Consider the following 13804-nt stretch of genomic DNA (forward strand, 5'->3'; position numbering starts at 1 on the left):
GTTTAAAATAATAAAATATAAAGTAGATAAAAGTTTTTGATTAAAATAAATACACTGTAAAAAATTTCGATGTAAAAATGGACCCAGAGCACTTTACATGGCCGTGTAGTGTGAAATAATGGTGTGAAATTCTCTCGGTGTAAATTTTCGATCGGTGTTACTTTAACACCATTATTAAAGGACAATTCTAGGACATCATATCAGAAACTCTAAAATAGTGGATTTTAGTAATTATTTCATAACTTTAAAGTATTTTTTTTAAGATTTTCGGAATACTTCTAAGATAATTTTAGAATCAATGCAATTTATTTGAAACAATTTAGTTAAAATTTTGTCCTTAAATCTTAGGTGGAACCTTTTTTGAATAATCTTAAAACATTTTTTTAACTATTTGAGAACAAATTTTGAATACTTTTGAGACATTTTTCGGATATTTTTGAGACAATTTTGGAACATTTTTTGGACAGTTTTAGAGTGTTTTTACAACAAATTTGAAATATTTTTAGAACAATTTTACGACAATTTTGAACGTTTTTTAAATGATTTTCATATAGATAATTTATTTTTGCACAGCTGTAGATTTTTCATGTTTAAAATTATATTATGAGAAACATCATGGTTACGATAAAAACAATTATTATATTATTCCTAAACATTTAATATTGTAAATACTATTTAACTTGTTGTATAAAATTCATTAAATCGATTTCTGCGTAATTTTATAAATTGAAAATTCTTAAATAAATGTTATTTGTCTCATTTTGATAAATATTGAATATTAATTGTGTTTTATGGATCATGTAATCATGTAATTCATACTCCGATACGGTGTAAAATTATTCTACTGTTACACCGGTATTACACCGGATTTTTAACACCGCAAAAGAGCACCGCTACACCGGTGTTAAGACACAGGTGTTACATAGCGGTGTTAAAATGAGTCCATTTTTTTTACAGTGTATTGAAGTAAAAAAAAAGGTTAAAATTTTTAATATTGCATATTAATATTGTAACCAAAAATCATTGAATTCCTCTCAAAAGCTAAGAAGAAAAAAAAAATCATTACATATCAGAAAAGCGCGTGCCGTCACGGTCCACGCCGTGGACGCATCTGGCCTCCTTAAGCATGTGAGAGATCCAGCCACCTTTGGTACATAGTACATAGAGTACCTCAGCACGGGGGTGAATATTTATCGCGACACATTAGTGCAGCCAATGAGATAACTCTGAGATTGAGTTGCGCGAGTAGAGAGCAGACGCGCGCACTCAGGGCGGTTTTCCGAGCTTGGACTTCCTGGAAGGGGTCCAAGTTGTGATGAAATGCCGAAGAGGGGGTAACATTGACAATGAGTCCGGTAAGAGTGGGGGGCAAGTGGAAGGGGGTTGATGTAACGTGATGTAGATGTCCATAAGGGCACGTGTCGGAGGAAGGGGAGAAGAGTTCGACGCGGTGTTGTAGAGAGCAACTCGCCCCGCTGGAATTAGTCTGCGTTTGGCGAGCAACTGAGTAGTGTGCGCTTGCGTGGCTCGCGAGGGTGGACGCGCTCGCGTCTTCCGGACGCGAGCTGCCAAGAGCCTTCAACCCCTATCGCCGTGATAACTCTCTGAGTCATCTCTTTTTTCAACATCGAACTCACTGGCTCGACTTTTTTTAGTTTTATTTTTGTTACTCAAGTTTTTTTTACTTTGTTGTTAAACTTTAGTTTTGTTTTTTTTACAATCAAAATGTCACTTGGTAAGTCATTTTTATATTTTAATATTTTTTTTTAATTTCCAAAATTATATTAGATTTTTTTTTTAATTTTTTTTAGTGTTTTTTTATTTTTAGTAGTTTTTTTATTTTAAGTGTTCAGTGAATTTGTGTCAGTGATTTTTTTTTATATTTAATAAAATTATTTTTTCTTTTACATTAAAAGTGATTAAAATTTGGTTTTAATTTTTTAAAATAAAAATTGACGGTAGAAATTTCTTTTTTAAGAGTTTTAATAATTATAATCGTTAATTTTTTTACATAAATTTAAATTATTTAATTTTTTATTAATTTAATTTGTGAAAAATTTTTTATTTTCAATATAATAATTGACATTTTATCTTTAATTACAAAAATTATTTTTGATCTTAAACTCGATAATTTTTTTTATTCAAAATTTAATTATTTAATAAATTTACTAAATTTTTTTTCTTAAAAAAATGTTAATTTTTTTTTAAAGATTAAAATGTCAAAAAAAATCTTTTTTTTTTTCAATTTAAATTTTAAATAAATTTTTTTTTAAAATATTTTATTTAAAATTAAAGTTAAAATAATTTTTTACCTAAAAACTGATAAATTTCCCTTAAAATAAACCAATATTTTTTTTTTTTAGTTCAAATTTTAAATAATTTTTTTTTTCAATATTTTATTTAAAATTAAAATTATAAAGATTTTTTTCCTAAAAACTGACAAATTTTCTTTAAATTAAACCAATATTTAATATAAATTAATTAATTTAAATTAGTTAAATTAAGTAAAATTTTTATATTAATAATTATTTATATTTTTAATTACAGACAAGTCAGACGTTTATTTAAGAAAATAATCATAACAACGAGCACAAAATGTACAAATTAATTTTTTAAATAATTTTAACACTGGAGTGGTTAAATTAAGCAGTACAAAAGAAAAAAAATCAATTTTTTACATACCTTAAAAGAAGTAAATTACTCAAATATTCTTCATCCAAAAATGGAATCTCCAAAATTTCGCCGACTCTCCAAAAATACAAAATTCAAATTCAAATTCGACTGAATCAAAGCTGCTGATCACCACCTAGTCCAAAAAATAATCATAAGGAATTTCGGAGTCGACAGAAGAAAAAATCAATCGATATCTAAGCACCATCATCCCACAACAGCAATAGTTTCTTGTTTCTCCGTAGGTACTTAAAGTAATTTTTTTTTCAACTGTACATAAGTAACTTTTAGTTACAAAATTTATTTTATTCATTTCCTCGCATTGTAAAAAAATAGTTTTTTTGTTGAGGTTACTAAACGACTCGCTAGCTTTAATTATTTCTAGTCTTTTTAGTGAGATATAATTATTAATTAAGTTACTTTTAATTAATTAATTTTAAATGTAATTTTAAATATAAATATTGAAATTGTGAGAAAATGTCAGTGAGAAAATACCAAAAATTCAACGAACCAAAGTCAAGAAAAAAAGTATGAGTTCAAACTAGTCACTCAAATTTTTATAAATAATCTAGTCTTATATTTTTAAGAAAAAAATCTAGTCAGTGAAAATTAAGTGAGATTTTCTAGTCAAATAATTATGAAATCCTAAATAAGTTATTCTAGTCATTCAAAAAAGTGAGAATTTAGTTGTAAAAAAATTTTTATAGTTACTCTAGTCATTTTAAACCAAAAAAATTTAGAAATTAGTCAAAATATGGCCATCGAAATAAATCTAGTCAATAAAAATAAAAAATATCTAGTCAGCATAAAATTAATCCATTAATTAATTTTCATTTTTAAATTATCAAAATTGGTTTTTTTATTGAAGAAATAGTATTAAAGTTAAATAAATAATTAAATTTAATAACTTAAATTCAAAAATCATTTTTTTTAATGATCAATATTCAAAATACAGTCGGAAAAATTTTTTTTTATTAAATCAATGGATTAAATCTAGTCAAAAGGAATTTAAGCCAAAGAATAAAAATTTTATTAAATAAAAAATTGCATCTAGTCAAATAAAAAAAATTCTAGTCAAAAAATTTTTAACCAAAAAATACAAATTTAATAAAATAAACAATTGCATCTAGTCAAAAAATTTTCAACCAAAAAATAAAAATTTAATAAGAAAAAAATTGCATCTAGTCAAAAAATTTTCAACCAAAGAATAAAAATTTAATAAAATAAAAAATTGCATCTAGTCAACGAATTATTCTAGTCCCAAAAATTGTATTTTTCTAACAAAAACTAGTCACTAAAAAAATAAATAAATACTTCTAAGTTAAAATTTGCTGAAGAAATTAGCAAATCCATACAGCTTACATTCCAAATCTAATTTTACAAGATAAATATATGATAAATAATATATCTAACTATAATTGCAGAGTTTATATTCTAGTCATTAAAAATAAATAAATAAATAAAATAGCGAACCAAAAAAATAACAAGTAGGTCCTAAAAGAGCAGGCCGATTTCATATGCAATTTTATAATTATTGACTAAAGGTATTTATAATCTGTATCATAAACTAGTAATCTTATCTATCTATTATATAAACTATATAATATGTACCATACATAATAATAATAATCATAATAATAACTGAAGTCACAAAGGCTAAAGTCACTGCCCGTGGATGCGATGCCATATAGACTAAGTACTTCGGTCATGTGGATTAATTATCAACCGAATATCTTAAGTTAGCGCTTAAATTAATCATCTCATACTTTTAATTAAGTACATAATTAATTTTAAATTATAACAATTTTTTAAAAATCATAAATCATAAATAATCAGTGAGATTTTTTTGTTAAGGATTTTTTTTTTTAATTGTCTAGTCGGATAATTAATAAATTAATTATAATTAATTAATACATTCACTAGAGGGATACGTGCCAGTATTAGAAGTAAAAAAATAAACAGTCAAAATTTTTTGAAAAATTTAAACATCAGTTTTTGATTTTAATTTTTATATTAATTAAAAATAAAAAATTTGGGTTTCGTTTTTATTTTTTAAAATTAATAATTCTAGTCCAAAAATTGCACTATAATTTTATTAAGATTAAAATAAAATATTAATTTATTTAAAAAGTCCTCAAGGCAGCTAATAAAAACAAAAATTAAAAAATAATTAAGTCTTAATAAAAAAAAAAGACTAATTAAAATTTTTTGTTTCTATAAAAAATAAGTATTAACCGGCTGTGTTTATTTTACCAAGCTTGTAAACCAATTTAATTTAATTTTCATCATCTATAATATGTAATTAATAATTTTATTATTAAGGGTAGAATTAAGACTAAATTATAGAGTATTTATTTAATTTAAAAAAAAAAATAATTGAAAAAATTATACGAGTGGAATCTAGTCATGAACCACAGGTACAAACCCGAAACGCAGACATTGTATTTGCTAAGTACGGTAAATTGATCTCAATCTGTGCGTAATAGATTTACATAAGTCACTTAATTGTAATCTATTCTAGTCTATTTTAAGCGCAACTATTAATACATTATATTATAATCATAATAATCGTCTAATAATAATGTTTATTTATGAGTGAAATTATTTATACTATTTATTGAAAAATATTCAATTATATTTATGAGTGTGAATTTTGAAGTGTGAAATATTTAACCGTTTGTATTTGTGTGGGTTTTATAGTGTGATTTTTTAATTGGTTTTATACTTATGATTGTCGAAAAAATTTGTAAAATAAAAAAAAAGTTTGCTGGAATAAGTGTCTTATTTTTTACCTTATAAAATATCAAAATTAATTATTTAATATTTGTTTAATTTTTATAATTAAAATATACTTTTAAAGTTTTCTAATGAAAATTGACTATTAGCTTGATCAATATTTAGAGAAAATTGTAATTTTTTATTGCAAAATATTATTAATTAATTATTTAAAAATTTAATTTAGTGTCATTGCAAAGATCTTTACTTTAATTTGTGCCTTTTTAAGGTTTCATATGATTCTCACCGATAGTCAATTTATTATGTGTTAAGGCTGCTCTATCTCTAGATACATAATTAAGAAATGACCTTGTATCTTCTGAACTATTGATATTTTTAAAGATATAAGCTCATCTCGATGTTACACTCATCGAGACCTTTCATTTGAGTACCCACATCAATTTTTCATATATTTTATAGACATATATTTCACAAATACCATATATATTAACATTAAGTAACATTGGGATGAGTTAATATCTTAAAAAATGTCAATAATTAAGAAATGACCTTTTATCTTGAGAGCTATTGACATTTTTAAAGATATAAGCTCATCCCGACATTACACTCATCAAGATCTTTCATTTGAGTACCCACATCAATTTTTCATATATTTATATATACTATATATATGTATATATGAAAAATATATCAAAATGCATGTGGATACTCAAATGAAAGCTCTTGATGAATGTAACATTAGGATGAGCTTATATCTTTAAAAATGTCAATAATTAAGAACTGACTTCGCTACCTTGTCAACTAATGATATTTTTGAAGATATAAGCTCATCTCGATATTACACTCATCGAGACCTTTTATTTGAGTACCCACATCAATTTTTTATGTATTTATATAATTATATATATCATATATATGAATATATGGAAAATATATTAAAATGCATGTGGGTACTCAAATGAAAGCTCTTAATAAGTGTAACATCAAAATGAGCTTATATCTTAAAAAATGTCAATAATTAAGAAAAGGCTTTGCTATCTTGGCAACTAATGATATTTTTTTAAGATATAAGCTCATCTCGATATTAGACTCATCAAGACCTTTCATTTGAGTACCCACATCAATTTTTCATATATTTATATATATTATATATATGTATATATGAAAAATATATGAAAAATTGATGTGGGTACTCAAATGAAAGCTCTTAATGAGTGTAACATCAAAATGAGCTTATATCTTAAAAAATGTCAATAATTAAGAAAAGGCTTTGCTATCTTGTCAACTAATGATATTTTTTTAAGATATAAGCTCATCTCGATATTAGACTCATTAAGACCTTTCATTTGAGTACCCACATCAATTTTTCATATATTTATATATATTATATATATGTATATATGAAAAATATATGAAAAATTGATGTGGGTACTCAAATGAAAGCTTTTGATGAGTGTAACATCGGGATGAGCTTATATCTTAAAAAACGTCAATATTTAAGAAAGTACAGTGCAATTTATTAAAAGTCATTAATTAATAAACCAAAATTTTTTTTATTTATAGTTCACAAGTCACGGCAGTCACCTAGTGACTGCAAGGTTACTAATACCTATAATGAAAAAAAGTAAAATAACATTCGCGTGGAAATCATAGACTTTATTTTAAGAATAATCTGAGTATCATTAAACAACGTAAATATTCACAACAAATGGGCATAGGGTTGGTAATAGTTAATATTCAGAATAATAAGATATTAATATATATATTATAATTATAATTAATAATAATTATTATTTTAAATGTATATATATCATCACGTATTTATTATTTATATTTTAAATTGATGTAAGTGAAATTAATTAATATATTTAATATATTTTCATCTTAATATTTCGTCCTGGTCATTAATCTCGACACAATTGGCGTTGCATACGTCCGTCTTCATGTACATAATATACATAAATAATCAGCCGTATGTCACACCAATAATAGTCAGTAATCATAATCATGATTATTCACACAGCAATTTTAAATTACATGTAGTCTGTACATGCTTAATTATTTTAAATATTTATTATTAGTTTTTTAAAAATTGCTAAAAACGACGCAATTAAATATTTAGCATTATTGCGCACCCTTACTCTGATACTCTCATTAATTATTTATTATTTTGCTTCATTTCGGTCCAAGTATTTAAAACTCAATTAAATCCTATTATTATTATTATTAATCATTAGATTACATTTATTTAATTAATAGTAAGTCGAATGATTTAAATCGAAGGTCTTACGAAGTCGATAACAGTTCTAGTAAATAGATAATAGTAAGCGCACATTTATTTACAGTGTCTTTTTATATTTTATTCAATTTATTTAATTAATCGCGTCTGGAGTGCAGTTTTTACAATTTCATTGCAACTTTTTTTATATATTTAAATAATCCATTATTTCAAAATTATCAATTTTATTCATAATACTGCTTCATAAATTATCTAATTCATGAAAAAAAAAAAAAAAAAAAAAAAAAAAAAAACCCGCGCCACGATTCGAACCCTGTTCTGTCTCAATACAAGATAAGCAACTTTTGCTCTCAGCCCCGCTGAACAATTCTGGTGCGAGATTTTTAAATTTTTTTTCGTGAATCAGATAATTTATGAATGCAGCTTTAAAATTAATACAAGTCTTGACTAAATTTATAAAAAGAAATCAACAAAATTCTAGTCTAACGTTGTAAGTCGGCATTACCGTTTGGTTAATCAATCATAAATATTTTTAATTAAAAAAAAAAAATCAATAGTATGTTTATGATAAAACAGAGAGATCAATTGCTTCTTCCTTACTTTCAAGGTAAATTTAATAATAATAATTTGACTAAACATCGGAGAAGATTGTTTTGAACTCTCTGTGACAAAATAAATGTTATTAATTATAAATAAAATATACAGTGATAAATTACATGATTTATATTTGTTAAATGTTTATTAATTAATAATTATAATTATAATTACCAAATGATAGTAGTACTTTCATACTGTCAATACATTAGCGGTTAATTTAGTATGTTTTTTATGATAAATAAATGATAACTCTGGACGATTGAGTTGTACGCGCGTTTTAATATTTAGATATTTTTAAACATTTAAAATTTATGATTGTTAATATTTATTATTTTATTTTTATTAATATATATTAAGTATGTATTGTTTAATATATACTTTTAATTTAAGAATAAGATTTTTTTATTTAAAAATTGCACGTACCACTCGGCGGGAAGAAATATATTTTTAGAATTTTTTGAAGACTGATGATTATATGCAATAGATATTAAGATATACAGACTGGTTTATATTTATTGCAGATTTTTTTTTTTTTTTTAATTAGTGGGGATAAAAAATAAATAATTTTTTTGTGCGTTTTCTAGCTTTGTCTAAAAATTTTTCACCAATTATAACGTTGATAATTATTTTACTCAATTTATTTTTTATATTAATAATTATAATAACCAATCTGTATATTGTACAACTATAATTAGTTCTAAAGGTATATAAACATATGCAAGTGACAGAAAGTGACTACGAAATTTTTTAGATATTTTAAAACGTTTATGAGACTTGAGTTGCTCGTAATTCAAAAATTATCATCAGAGTATTAATACCCGTACTATATAATAATAATAAGAATAATAAATCATCCACAATGCACAGTATGAATTGCGAGATACTCGATCGATAATTTTGAAATTTTCAGCTCGTCAGTCTGAGAGAAAGGCGCCGGGATTTCCCCTGTTTTCTACAATCAATCATTCACTTAACTATTCTGAGACGATCTTACATTATAGTCGTCAGTACACACTAGTTTCAAAAATCAAACCCAAAAATTACAATCACGGGAAAAAGTAAACTGTAAAATTCACTTGGATTGCGGTTAATTTTTATAGTTTCAAACAGTAAATATTACAAAACTTAATGCAGAAAGTGTAAAAGCTGCAATTTATAATTCAATATCAGAAATGTGATTAGTAGCAGTCACTATAGTAAATAACGACTCTCTCATTTTGAAAAATTACAGTTTCAAACAGTAAAAATTGCCGTTTCAATATATAGTCTATACTATGACGAGAAGAGGAAGGTATCACACTCGGAGAATTTAACATTTAAAACAGTAAAAATTCTACCTTAAAATATATATTTTACTATTCCAAGCAAATCAATAATTATAGTTTGATTTTTAGCGTTACGTTCAAAATTTACCATTTTACTTTGTAAATATTGACGTTCCTTGTATAGAAATTTAGTAACTGTAGTTTATATATTTTACATATCATGCGATCATTTTTTAGGAACGAAATGATAAATATCAAAGTCAAAATTCTTAATTATTATACTTTAACTTTTTCGATACACATAGCGAATATTACTGTTTGAAATAGTATTTTCTTTTATGTAAATAATGAATTATAGCATTTAAATGATAAATATTATAAAGTGATTGTTAAAATCACGAATTTACTATTTGAAATGAAAATTTTTCCAGTTGATCATTACTTATTATAAATCGACTATTATTTATTACAGTTTACTCAGATTCCGGTTAATTTTTCTAGTTTCAAACAGTACAGCAGACATCGGGGTGGCACAAATCAAAATATTACAAAACTTAATGAAGAAAGTGTAAAAGCCACAATTTATAATTTAATATCGAAAATGTGATTAGTCAGTCTCTATAGTAAATAACGACTCTCACCTTAAAAAATTACAGTTTCAAACAGTAAAAATTGGTGTTTCAATATATAGTCTATACTATGACGAGAAGAGGAAGGTATCACACTCGGAGAATATATCATTTGAAACAGTAAAAATTTTACTCTTAAAATATATATTTTACTATTCCAAGCAAATCAATAATTATAGTTTGATTTTTAGCGTTACGTTCAAAATTTACCATTTTACTTTGTAAATATTGACGTTCCTTGTATAGAAATTTAGTAACTGTAGTTTATATATTTTACATATCATGCGATCATTTTTTAGGAACGAAATGATAAATATCAAAGTCAAAATTCTTAATTATTATACTTTAACTTTTTCGATACACATAGCGAATATTACTGTTTGAAATAGTATTTTCTTTTATGTAAATAATGAATTATAGCATTTAAATGATAAATATTATAAAGTGATTGTTAAAATCACGAATTTACTATTTGAAATGAAAATTTTTCCAGTTGATCATTACTTATTATAAATCGACTATTATTTATTACAGTTTACTCAGATTCCGGTTAATTTTTCTAGTTTCAAACAGTACAGCAGACATCGGGGTGGCACAAATCAAAATATTACAAAACTTAATGAAGAAAGTGTAAAAGCCACAATTTATAATTTAATATCGAAAATGTGATTAGTAGCAGTCTCTATAGTAAATAACAACTCTCTCATCTTAAAAAATTACAGTTTCAAACAGTAAAAATTGGTGTTTCAATATATAGTCTATACTATGACGAGAAGAGGAAGGTATCACACTCGGAGAATTTAGCATTTAAAACAGTAAAAATTCTACTCTTAAAATATATATTTTACTAGTCCAAGCAAATCAATAATTATAGCTTGATTTTTAGCGTTGCTTTTGAAATTTACCATTTTACTTTGTAAATATTGACGTTCCTTGTATAGAAATTTAGTAACTGTAGTTTATATATTTTACATATCATGCGATCATTTTTTAGGTACGAAATGATAAATATCAAAGTCAAAATTCTCAATTCTTATACTTAAACATTTTCGACTCACATAGCGAATATTACTGTTTGAAATAGAATTTTCTTCCAAATAAATAATAAATCGTAGCATTTAAATAATAAATATTATAAAGTGATTATTAAAATCACGAGTTTACACTTTGTAATGTCAATTTATCCAGTTAGTCATTACTAATTATAAATCAACAATTATTACAGTTTACTTTTTTCCGTGTACAAATCAACAGAAGATAAAATTCCAAAAAAAAACATTTTAATTTGCAATTTGAATCCCATTTATTTAAAATAATTGTACAGGAAAAATGTATTATTAAAAGGAGATAAGACCTTCGTAACAAAAAAAAAACTCAAAAATGAAATTTGAAATAAAAAAAAAAAAATAAACTTTTAAATACGTATATCAACACGTTTACAACTCCATTCATGTACACAGTTATTATTTTGTTTAAATTAATAATTAATTATAAATATCCATTATCAATTATCATTATAATAATAATTAATAATTAATCATTGTATTGATCAACGACTTATTAATTCATAGCTTTACACACGGAGAAGAGTTATTCAGAATTGCATTTTTCTTGCATTAGATCTTATTATGTTTATTTATTTATTTATTTATTTATATATATTTATATTTTTTTGTTTTTAATTATTTTTAACAACATTCCTATCGTATTAATTTTTAAATTTCTCCACCTTGCACTAGGTTGTGACCCATAACCTGTAGGTTTTAGCGATCGTAACCTTCACTCACTCTATTCGTTATTTCTTCATTAGTATTAATATTAATTTTAATATTATCATTATAATTATTATTAATATTAATTAATTAATTAATAATTTAATAGTAATAGTAATTTAAATTTTCGATAGTGATATTAATGAATAGTATTGATAATTATTTTTTTTTATTATTTATGATATACGTACACATACATACATACATGTATTTACAACATTGCACATATATATATGTATGATTATTTTTTTTATGTACGTTAATAATTATTTATCATAAAATGTATTTATTAACACACTTTTTTTTTTATTTATTTGTACAAGTAAATTAAGAATAAGTACAACTTGGTAGCAAAGAGAGATAGAATTATTTTCTTTTATTATTTATTTAATATTAATATTATTATTTATTATTTTTTTATTATTATAATAATTATTAAAGTGAAAGATAAAGAAAGATTAAGAGACAGATTGAGAAAGATATTTGTTAATTACTTTTTAAACCGTCGCTGGTTAACACCAAAGGGATCTTTGCCGTTAGCTAGTTATTATATATTTATTTATTTATTTATATTTATATATATCCCTCTTATTGTACGCATATGTATTTTTATTTTTATTTAATTAATTAATTCATTAATATTATTATTATAGTTAACGATATACAACATATGTAACTGAGGCGGTGGATTAAAAATGAGGGATTACATGTGTAGAATAAATGGAATAATTATGTAAGTGATATTCTTCATTTATTTAACTTACTCTTCAGCTCGAAAGGGTTTAAAACCTTTTTCATACTCAGGCTTATTTTAATAATTTAGTTTTTTTTTTTTTTTAGTTTTTTTTTAGTTTTTTTATCTATACTTCGTATAATTGGCAAAGAGTCCACTTTCGGTGAATTTTAGTTTATTTTTAATTATTTAAAAACGACACTCGGCTGGACACTGTCCGTTTCGATAGCAACACACATTAAAAATCAATTACGCTAGTTTTTTTTAAGGTCAACTTTTTTTTTTCACCGTACAACTTAAACTGGTGAATGAATTTTTATCTCGATAAAAATTTCCGTCAAAATATTTTTAATTTGAATTTTTTTAAATAAAAATTATCAATTCAAATTTTTTCAAAGAATTTTTTTTTAAATGTTAATTAAAACTAGCAACTATAGATAAATAAAATTTTGCTTTATTAAATAATGAATTTTATTGAATTGCACTGTACTTTCTTAATTATTGACGATTTTTAAGATATAAACTCATCCTGATGTTACACTCATCAAGAGCTTTCATTTGAGTACCCCCATGCATTTTGATATATTTCATATATACATATATATAAATATATGAAATATATGAAAAATTGATGTGTGTACTCAAATGAAAGGTCTCGATAAATGTAATACCGAGATGAGCTTATATCTTCAAAAATATCATTAGTTGACAAGATATCAATCAGTTCTTAATTATTGACATTTTTTAAGATATAAGCTCATCCTGTCATTACACTCATCGAGACCTTTCATTTGAGTACCCACATCAATTTTTCATATATTTATATATATATATATATATATATAAATATATGAAAAATTGATGTGGGTACTCAAATGAAAGGTCTCAATGAGTGTAATATCAAAATGAGCATATATCTTTAAAAATGTCAATAATTCACAAGATACAAGGTCATTTCTTAATTATGTATCTACAATTTTTTTTTAAATTAAAATTAATTTTAATTTTTCACAATAAATTAAAAAAATATTTTGACGGAAAATTTTCTTTACCGAAATAAAAAACTCAGGTAACAGTTTCACCATGCCAATATTAATTTCGATCCTCTATATTATTGATCAATAATTATATAAATAAATACGGTGTCATAATTTGGTATCTCA

General features: G+C 23.8%; 1 long non-coding RNA gene across 1 annotated transcript; it reads left to right on the forward strand.

Annotated features, from left to right (window-relative positions):
- The first annotated feature begins 1052 nt into the window (after positions 1 to 1052).
- On the forward strand, positions 1053 to 2716 carry LOC123264323. Its single transcript, XR_006509306.1, has 2 exons — positions 1053 to 1735; positions 2548 to 2716. It is a non-coding gene; the product is annotated as an uncharacterized LOC123264323 (long non-coding RNA).
- The last annotated feature ends 11088 nt before the right edge of the window (positions 2717 to 13804 follow it).

Source organism: Cotesia glomerata, linkage group LG1, assembly GCF_020080835.1.
Source record: "Cotesia glomerata isolate CgM1 linkage group LG1, MPM_Cglom_v2.3, whole genome shotgun sequence".
NCBI classification, from domain to species: domain Eukaryota; kingdom Metazoa; phylum Arthropoda; class Insecta; order Hymenoptera; family Braconidae; genus Cotesia; species Cotesia glomerata.